Genomic DNA, 11,048 nt, shown 5'->3' on the forward strand with positions numbered 1-11,048 from the left:
CAGAAAAGGTAAATACCGAAGAAACGGTACTTGTGAGTTATCCGGGCTGCCGATTTTGTCCTTAAGTTTGGTTAACTTAAGGACACCCGACCGACGCGATGCCCGCGATTTAGCCCCAAATCGGGGGCATCGCGTCGGTCGTGGCCGTTAAAGGGGCCGCGACGCGATGCCCACGATTTCCCATAGACAGTAATGTTAAAAGACACGATGGACCCGATTTCCCATAGACAGTAATGTTAAAAGACGCGATGGACCCGATTTCCCATAGACAGCAATGTTAAAATAAAATGACAATGTGAAATTGGCCAATATGTTTTTAAAAAAAATGTTTCATGGCCCCCCACCACCGTTAACGCCACCCCACTATTGACGCCAACCCGAAGCGTGGCGAGCGCAGCGAGCCCGCGAGGGGCGGCGGTACGCGTCCTCCGACCTTTTCATGCCCTACTATCCACTAGGGCGTGGAGTGAGAATAGAATAGTGTGGCGAGCGCAGCGAGCCACCGAGCCCGAAGCGTGGCGAGCGCAGCGAGGGGACGCGGACACCTGTGAAGCCCGCAAGGGCACGCGGATACCTGTGAAGGTGTCCGCGTCCCCTCGCCACGCTTCGGGCTCGGTGGCTCGCTGCGCTCGCCACACTATTCTATTCTCACTCCACGCCCTAGTGGATAGTAGGGCATGAAAAGGTCGGAGGACGCGTACCGCCGCCCCTCGCGGGCTCGCTGCGCTCGCCACGCTTCGGGTTGGCGTCAATAGCGGGGTGGCGTTGGTGGGGGGCCATGAAACATTTTTTTTTAAAAACATATCCAATGTGAAATGGCCATATTGGCCAATTTCACATTGTCATTTTATTTTAACATTGCTGTCTATGGGAAATCGGGTCCATCGCGTCTTTTAACATTACTGTCTATGGGAAATCGTGTCGGAAATCGGGTCCATCGTGTCTTTTAACATTACTGTCTATGGGAAATCGTGGGCGTCGCGGCTCCTTATAACGGCCACGACCGACGCGATGCCCACGATTTCGGGCGCGATGAAAAAAAAAAAATCGGCAGCCCGGATAACTCACAAGTACCGAAGAAACTTTTTGCATGCATATCTTAACATGACAAAAGTTTTTGCTAAGATGGTTCCAAGAAGTCTTAAGGCCCATACACACACACACACAAGAAGATTATCTTAATCTGGCTGGTTGGAATGAAAATCTGGAACTTTCTGGGAACAAATTACAAAAATCAACCATTTGCTCCCAAAGACTGGAAAATGGACAAAAGTAGTCATGAGCATATCTTGATTTAACCAATTTGTCTAAATTACCATTTTTATCTGTTTTCCACTCAAATGTAATTTGCTCCCAAAAATCTCCAGATTTTTCATATAAACCAGCCAGACTGGAAACATAATCTTATAGTGTGCATGGGCCTTTACTGCTGAGAAGAATGACAACCAGAAGTGAATTTGTACAGTCATTTTGAAACAAATTCAAGCCAATTCACATTTTTAAATAAAGTTATTACCGGTTATAAAACATAGATCTTCCTGTACAATTCTGATGCACAATGCTTGCGCATACACTGAAAAACACCATCTTCACCAAGAAGAAAGGACATCACTGAAAATCCAGATTCAAATCCATGTTATCAAGGGTGTTATTTTGGCAGACTGTACCAACAGGCTTTAACGGTGGTTAAACGTTCCTATAAAAATATTCCAGATTGTAGTGCTAGGACACCCTCCAGAGCTAGCACAATGGGACTTCCCTAAGCAAAATCTATACGCCAGGGAACAGTTTTGCTTCAGTTATAATGAGGTAATGAAGAAAACAACTGATCTACTTACACAGCTGACAGATAATGAGCTACAGCACCGCTTTGACCAATAGAAAATAATACAAGGATTTGTGGATTCAGAAGGAGAGTACATAGGGGAACAGAATTAAACGTAAAATCTCTATCATATCTATAGAACAAATCTGTTTCCATTAGACAAGCTGCAATAAATTGTAAAAATAAATATTTGACTAGCCTTGACTATTTACAGCACTACATTATTATCTTCCAACCTCTTTGCTCTTCACAAGATTTACGTCTCATCCACACTCATTACTCGCTCACATTCCCGATTGTTTGGAGCCCTAAGAAAAGTGCTGCACTCTGTGGAATGCTCTCCCTCACACAATAAGACTCTCCTCCAGTCTCCAAACCTACAAGTGTTCCCTGAAAACTCACCTCTTTCCAGAACCAGCCACTTAACCTTCATATACCGTTCCTATCCAATCACATCCCCACTGTATAGGCCACGCACATATTCTCACTTTCCTTTTCACATTTTCCATGCTCCTGACCAAACTGCTGGGTCACCGTATCATACAGCACACCACCAGGAACCTTTGCATTCTGGTGGACTTTATACAATAATGAATATCTATCTTTTTGTTTGTTTCATCACTGTCTCCTATTGTACAGCACAACTGAATATGCTGCACTATATAAGAAACTTAATAAATACCGGGCCATATTCAAATCTGGTCTCGCCAGCAGCCACCCTACGGAGCTATTCAAATGTTCAGGCGCACATGTGGCTGCCAGGGGTGGCGAGCTAAAATCCGTGAAAAGTCACCTGTCATACGCTTAAATTGGACTTTTTGCAGTGTGACCATTAGTTTTGTAGGGGTTTAGCCACTATGAACAGCTAAACCACACTTTGACAAATGTGAAAACACACATTAATCCTTTATCGACCCACGATTGCCTGTTTCTTTAGACGGGAGATTGGATGTGTGTGATATGACATTTGCATATGGTCCATTAACCCTTTGATTGCCAAGTGAAGTTGTCGAAAAAGGTGTGAAAATTGCCAAACAAACATTTTATTCATCATAAATGACCTATAAAGTTTACCTTTATATAGGAAATCTTTAACACAATATAATTTATTTGAATTTATATAACAAATGTGAGCGACGCTGGCATTTTCTGCAGATATTTTGGCACGCAAAGGGTTAAAGCACTGTACTCTCAGTTTGCGTTATGAGGACATTACAACAATTTCAAAGTTTATTTACCCCACCAATGGACAAACTGATGGGAATCCTAGGAACCAGAGCCTTCAATTTTCTAACAGAACAATTGACAAGGAGTACGAGTCCTGGAATTTTACACAATGCCACTACACCAAGCTCCAACTGGATCAGTGGTTACAGAGCAACAAGTAAGCTGGGTAGACAGCTATACCAGGGGTTCCCAAAGTTTTGGGATCACGGCACCCCAAATAATCAGAAATGTTTTCATGGAACCCTTACGCTGAAGATTTCTCATCGAGAAAGAGAGAAACAAACATTAGGTTAAATAAATTGTGTTTATCTCATCCTTAAGATCAGTTATGTGGTAATGGACCGGATTCCCTTCTGTTTGTCCACAATGTAATTATTATAATGGGCATAAAAAAATAAAAAATAAAAATATAGAATTGGTCTTGGACCACCAACCCAGGGCACCCCTGCAAGTCCCCCAAGGCACCCCCGGGAGCCACTGAGCTATACAATCTAGTTTTCACTCGATCGACCCTACTCCCGACTGAACTTCCCCAAACTACAGCAGATATGCACGTACACACCTACACAATTTTACTTGCAATGTAAGATCTCTTCCTGTCCAAACTATCGTATTATTGCAAGAACAGCCAGCAAATCAATCGAATGTGTGTACACACTACACTTTTGTTCCAATATGGGCCCATTCAGTCTGATGAATATTGCACTGCACATAAGATTCAACGAACCGAGGCAGAGCGGTATCGATTGTACCACATGAGCCGGGACAGCTTACACTACTATACAATCCAACGGCCATCTGTCCAGACAATTGTATAGATGTGTACTCAGCTTAACTCCTCAAGGCCCAGTCATCAACAGTTCCCAGGCCATTGGAGCAGGGCTCTGACAAACATGTTAAAGCATTGCAACGTACAACTGTCTGCATCAGCTCTACAAATAATAGCAACAACTAAATTACTAAGGGCTGTCATTCACAGCTCAACACCAGCATACCGAATGCAGAAAATGACACTCCAGCGATCAGGTCACTCTAATCATAGAGACAGTAAAGCTTCTCTTTATCCTGTGAAAATCCCTATGCACTGGATTGGCTATGGGCTAGAACCATGGACTCTCAAAAAAACTTAAAGGTGCCCATACACGTTACAATTATTGTATACAATATTGCATCTCATCCGATCTCGGTTTTGCGATGAGATCAGATGAGATGAGATCTAGTACAAAAAGTATGTGAAGCACATACTTTTTGTACTAGATCTCATTGCAAAACCGATATGCAATGAGATGTGATATTGTATACAATAATTGTAACGTGTATGGGCACCTTTACATAAAAATAACTAATCAGTTCTTATGGTGCCCACACATGCACCGATCCCGGCGGTGCGATGGGGTGCGCGCTCCCGCGGCACCTCATCGCACAGTACAAAAAGTATGTGCTGCACATACTTTTTGTACTCGCTTTTTATCGCATCGCATGCACAAGGCATACGATGCAATGCTATGTGTGCTAGTTAAGCACAGAACGCACGCCGGGATCGATGCGTCTGTGGGCACCTTTACACAAAAACACACAACTGAACTCTACCAAAAAGGTTTATTTCTGATTAGTCCACTATAATAAATGTTATCTAGAAGCATATGATAACACGTGAGCATTTTTATTTAAAAAAATGTTCACAACCATGAGGGAACACTTGATATGATGACATTTCACCCCTGCAATGAGCGAGTGCCTGAAACACTTCAATGGACCACACTGTAAAACACGATTAGAGGATTTTCTAATCAAACCCTCTTCAGGCTATGATATAAAGGGGTCAACATGAATTAAATTAAATGTAACGTTGAATTGCTCCAGTAACAACTGCCCAGTGCTATTCAGTTAGCCACGCGGTAAACCAGCAACCACGCACATTAGTGGTCCTATTCAATTGAAACCCCACTCCTATGTGATTTGTGTCCCTCATTTACCAACACAATTCAGTTATTATTCAAATTGGAAAGGAGGAGTGCTGGCAGCATGGATATGCCCACTATAAACTATAGTGTAGGGCAACCAGTAACATGTGATAAAGCAGATCAGACAAAGATGTCAGCGACACATGCTGTACTGCATGCCAAGATGCAAATAGAACCTGATAATTAATGTTGCTGTCCTATTATGCACCAGTCTGTCACAAGACAAAAACAAAAGGCGCTTATATGAAGTGTTCAGCACCATACAGTGCTGCAGATAACCAAAACAAAACCTAATTATTTATATAGCGCACACATATTCCGCAACACTTTGGGCAGTATTCAATGAGAAAAGTTCTCCGTGTTTTGTGGAGAATTTGTGCTTTGTTCGCCTTGGACGGAGCATTTTGCTCTCCAAAAGCGAGCAACCCTATTCAATGTGAAATATTCTCCGTCTTTTTAAGTGATTTTCTCCGTCTCTCTCCGTGTAGCAATTCTCCATCTTTTGATGGAGAGCTGGAATGTGAACTTTTGAACGTAAAGGTTTTTTTTTTAAATTTTGGTGTCAAAAAATCAGGTTTTTTTTCCTGTGAAGGGGCATGTTATTTTTATTCATGTGCTTATAGCACATGAATACAGTCGGGCAAAAAAGTATTTAGTCAGCCACCAATTGTGCAAGTTCTCCCACTTAAAAAGATGAGAGAGGCCTGTAATTTTCATCATAGGTATACCTCAACTATGAGAGACAAAATGAGGAAAAAAAATCCAGAAAATGACATTGTCTGATTTTTAAAGAATTTATTTGCAAATTATGGTGGAAAATAAGTATTTGGTCAAAAACAAACAAGCAAGATTTCTTGCTCTCACAGACCTGGAACTTCTTCTGTAAGAGGCTCCTCTGTCCTCCACTCGTTACCTGTATTAATGACACCTGTTTGAACTCTTTATCTATATAAAAGACACCTGTCCAACACTTCAAACAGTCACACTCCAAACTCCACTATGGCCAAGAGCAAAGAGCTGTCAAAGGACACCAGAAACAAAATTGTAGACCTGCACCAGGCTGGGAAGACTGAATCTGCAATAGGTAAGCAGCTTGGTGTGAAGAAATCAACTGTGGGAGCAATTATTAGCAAATGGAAGGCATACAAGACCACTGATAGTCTCCCTCGATCTGGGGCTCCCCGCAAGATCTCACCCCGTGGGGTCAAAATGATCACAAGAACGGTGATCAAAAATCCCAGAACCACACGGGGGGACCTAGTGAATGACCTGCTGAGAGCTGGGACCAAAGTAACAAAGGCTACCATCAGTAACACACTACGCCGCCAGGGACTCAAATCCTGCAGTGCCAGACGTGTCCCCCTGCTAAAGGCAGTACATGTGCAGGCCCGTCTGAAGTTTGCTAGAGAGCATTTGGATGATCCAGAAGAGGATTGGGAGAATGTCATATGGTCAGATGAAACCAAAATAGAACTTTTTGGTAACAACTCTACTCGTCGTGTTTGGAGGAGAAAGAATGCTGAGTTGCATCCAAAGAACACCATACCTACTGTAAAGCATGGGGGTGGAAACATCATGCTTTGGGGCTGTTTTTCTGCAAAGGGAACAGGACGACTGCTCCGTGTAAAGGAAAGAATGAATGGGGCCATGTATCGTCAGATTTTGAGTGAAAACCTCCTTCCATCAGCAAGGGCATTGAAGATGAAACGTGGCTGGGTCTTTCAGCATGACAACGATCCCAAACACACTGCCCGGGTAACAAAGGAGTGGCTTCGTAAGAAGCATTTCAAGGTCCTGGAGTGGCCGAGCCAGTCTCCAGATCTCAACCCCATAGAAAATCTTTGGAGGGAGTTGAAAGTCCGTGTTGCCCAGCGACAGCCCCAAAACATCACTGCTCTAGAGGAGATCTGCATGGAGGAATGGGCCAAAATACCAGCAACAGTTTGTGAAAACCTTGTGAAGACTTACAGAAAACGTTTGACCTCTGTCATTGCCAACAAAGGGTATATAACAAAGTACTGAGATGAACTTTTGTTATTGACCAAATACTTATTTTCCACCATAATTTGCAAATAAATTCTTTAAAAATCAGACAATGTCATTTTCTGGATTTTTTTTCCTCATTTTGTCTCTCATAGTTGAGGTATACCTATGATGAAAATTACAGGCCTCTCTCATCTTTTTAAGTGGGAGAACTTGCACAATTGGTGGCTGACTAAATACTTTTTTGCCCGACTGTATATATTTAATTTTAAAAAAAATATTTTTTTACATTTTTTTTTTTTTTTTACACAGTACAGCCAGCAGGGGGCCCGAGCGCTCAAGCCGCTCATTAGATATTCATATATTCACTGCACCCGAACGTAACTATGCACGAACGGTGCAGTGAATACTGGGTCCCCCGCTGGCTATAGGGGGGTGCAGCCTGGGTCCTGGAGAGCCCCCCTCCCCTCCACAGTCCTCTGAAACAGCCAGGGAGACTTTAATCTCTCTGGCTGCTTCCGGCTCCCTGAAAGCTCCCTGCTCCCTGCAGGGGTTAAGACTCGCCGCGAGTGGCGGCGAGTCTTAACCACACTGAATAGAGGGAGCAGGAGTGGCAGCGAGCCCTCCGGAACACAGAGAGTGCATGGAGAGCGAAATAAAACGCTCTCCATGCACGGAGAACTTTTTCATTGAATACTGCCCTTTAACAGAGAATATTTGAACATTCACATCAGTCCCTGCCCCAGTGGAGCTTACAAGCTATATTCCCTACAACACGGACACACGGACACACACAATCATTCTAGGGTTAATTTTTGTTGAGAGCCAATTAACCTACTAGGTTTTTGGATTGTGGTAGAAAACGGAGCACATGGAGGAGACCTACACAAGTACGGGGAGAATATACAAACTCTGCACAGTTAGGGCCATGGTAGGAATCAAACTCATGATCTCAGTGCTGTGAGGCAGTAATGCTCACCCGTCCAAGCTGCCCAAAGACAAAAGTGTTGAAAGACAAAAACCATAAAAAAGTTAAACATCTAGGGCAGTATTCAATGTGAATACACGGCATGTGAATACACAGTCGCCGTGTTCTGGAGGGCTGGAGCCTTCGCTGCCAGCCCTCGCTGTCACAGTATTCAATGCCGCAGGGGTTCACTGCCCCTGACAGCAATTCTTAACCCCTGCGGCAAGCCGGGGGACGGCGGCAGGCAGGGAGATGGAAGTCTCCCTGCCTGCCCCGGGATGTATGTGGGGGGGTGGCCCCCAGGAGAGCTAGCAGGGCATGCAGGTAGGGAGCCGCTTGCATGCATATGTAATGAGCAGGAGCAGTGAATACATGAATATCTAATGAGCGGCTCTCAGCCCCCTGCTGGCTGTTGTGTAAAAAAAATTATAATAATTTAAATTAAATATATATTCATGTGCTTTAAGCACATGAATAAAAATAGCATGCCCCTTCACATAATAAAATTCCTGATTTTTTTACATAAAAAAAAAACAAAAACTTTATTTTAAAAGTTCAAATTCCAGTTCACCATAAAAAGATGGCGATTGCTACACTGTGACACAGCGAAAATCACTTAGAAAGCGATTCGCCATCTGATCATTGAATACACTCACGGCGAATCACATTGAAAAAGCCATTGAAAAACCACAGCGAATTGTGGAGACTATCAGAAGGCGAATTGTCCGTCATTCACTGTTAGCCGTCTGCGAATATTGCGATTCACTTTTTCTGTAAAAAGATTCGCCTTAGAGCACAAAAATAGCACACATTTGCCATAGAAAATGGCGAATCAGCCTCATTGAATACTGCCCCTAGGGCCAATGTAATTAAACTGTGTTGCAATGGCACCACTTCATGCCTCTTGTGACACTATTTTGCCAGGGACTTTGCCCTGTGGGGCTGCAAACAAAAATCAGCGAGTCCAGTCTTATGCCCGGTACACACCAGAACGATGAAGATCATGAGCAGGTCATAAGACGATCGTGCAACCCGCTCACGATCTGGTCGAGCTTACGACACGCTCACGATCTGCATACGATCAGGGCCCGATCCGATCACAACCCGTACCCATTTGAATGATCATTTATACATCCTACCTGTTGGTTGCATCCTACCCGCGGGGCCGCACATCGGATCAGAAATTATCTGAAATGGCCCAAAACTTGCCCAATTTACATACGATCAGTCTAGATCTGGGGTAGCCAACTCCAGTCCTCGAGAGCTACCAACAGTGCATGTTTTCCAGATCTCCTCACATAATCAAGTGAAGTAATTAGCTCCACCTGTGGATCATTTATGTGTTAGTGAGTAATGATTACACCTTTGAGGCAGCTAGGTTGCCTGGAAAATGTGAACTATTGGTAGCTTTTGAGGACTGGAATTGGCTACCACTGGTCTAGATTGTATCTAAATTGGGTCATTTTGGGCCACATCGTTTTGGTGTGTACCCTACATTATGGTACATAAGAGCACAGCAGACAGACATACTTGCTTGAACTTGCAAGAAAAAAAAAAAATAAGACTGTACAGACAATCCAATATTGACTATAATGAGGTTGATTCAATAAGGAGCGCAGTGAACAGCACCTGGGGGTGGAGCTCTCTGAGCCATTCTAGTCAGCATGGATGTTTAGTCGGGAGTACTGGCATTTTGCGACTTAAGAGCCCTGTAGCGATGCTGCTTGCACAGCGCTAGGGTTTAAAACAGTATTGTCGGTCTAGTTTGATTGGATTTCCCCAGGAAAAAATAATTCAGAAGGGTGAAAATCACTCAGTGTGTATGGACCTTTAGGCAAACCCTCAAGTACTCATTAAAATAAAAATTGCACAACCCAGATTATATGCCTTAATTTAATAGATCCAGGCTAATGCTGTGTACACACGGCAGCGTTAGGGGCTAAAATCGCTGGCAATATGGTCGCTGAGCGACCATATTGCCAGTGATTGGAGTGTGCACCAGCGATAAATCGCCGGGTGCGCGCTCCCGTTTTCAGCCCCTTAATGGTCGCTGGTCGGAGAAGCATGCTCCTCCGACCAGCGACATCCCCTGCCTCTTCACCCAGTAGTGTTTAAATTTTCATCTGCGACCATCTCTGGTCGCAGATGAAAACGGGACACGGGGCAATATGATTGCTGAGCAATATATTGCCAGCGATCATATTGCCCCGTGTGTATGCACCTTAATAGTCTACAGTAAGTGATGCAGCTAAATCACAGGCTATACCAGCTGTTATCTTTAAAGAGCAGCAGTGTTTGTAGTGGGTGTGCCCAGATATGTGTAGTAGGTAGTGTAAATGGAATTATACATTGTGATTATACACAAAGGTGTTCATTAAAGCATCAGGAAATAAACAGCAATGTTTTGGGCATCTACAATATACACTTGGGAAAGTGCATATTTTAGTTGCCACATATGTTGCCGTTTATTTCCTGATGCTTTAATACTGTGTGTTTAGTCATATTGCTGGAGATAGAGAAAATATATACACATTTAATCACCCATGTAAAGTAACATGAATATATTAAATTGCTATACCAGTTGGTCACAAGTAACCAGATTACTATTACATTTTGCACGTCACGCTTAAATACACAGGGTTCAGACATGTAAAGCGGATAACCAATCTTAAGTATTAGGCGAGCTATAAAAAAAAAATGTAAAACAAATAAAAAAATCTTGCACATTGCTGGTCACCATTATGGGTAGGCGCAAATAGAAATAATCGGTGCCAACTGCAGCACAAATAGTAACAACAACACCCCCCCACCCCCCCCCCCCCCCCCATAAACAAGAATCATAATTGCAGTATGTACATCTGCAACAATGTCTACACATTTCATTATTATTTGGAGCAGCGGTAGATGATGTGATGTGAGCAGCAGCATTGATTGTACCTATGGGGCCGCCATTACACCCCCAGCAGGAAAGCCACAGGCTGCCTCCTCCTGCACGCACAATGGTGACGGCTGCCAGTCACTGAGTGACAGACAAAGGGCAGCGCCGAGACGCCAGCACCCGTGCATAAAGAAGCGCCGAGAC

At 43.6% G+C, this 11,048-nt stretch overlaps 1 protein-coding gene across 3 annotated transcripts in view; it reads right to left on the reverse strand.

Annotated features, from left to right (window-relative positions):
* The window catches only part of DNAJB6 (DnaJ heat shock protein family (Hsp40) member B6), a 92,610-nt gene that overhangs the window by 81,136 nt on the left and 426 nt on the right, over positions 1–11,048 (reverse strand). The window contains exon 1 of one of the 3 annotated variants that reach the window (XM_083189001.1): positions 10,904–10,961. The exons of the other annotated variants lie outside the window; for them this stretch is intronic. The gene's annotated coding sequence lies outside the window, so the exon portion shown is untranslated. Of the gene's footprint in view, positions 1–10,903; positions 10,962–11,048 lie in introns of those variants that run through there. 3 annotated transcript variants of the gene reach the window in all.

This window comes from Crinia signifera, chromosome 5 (genome assembly GCF_055691185.1).
Source record: "Crinia signifera chromosome 5, ASM5569118v1, whole genome shotgun sequence".
Lineage (NCBI taxonomy): Eukaryota > Metazoa > Chordata > Amphibia > Anura > Myobatrachidae > Crinia > Crinia signifera.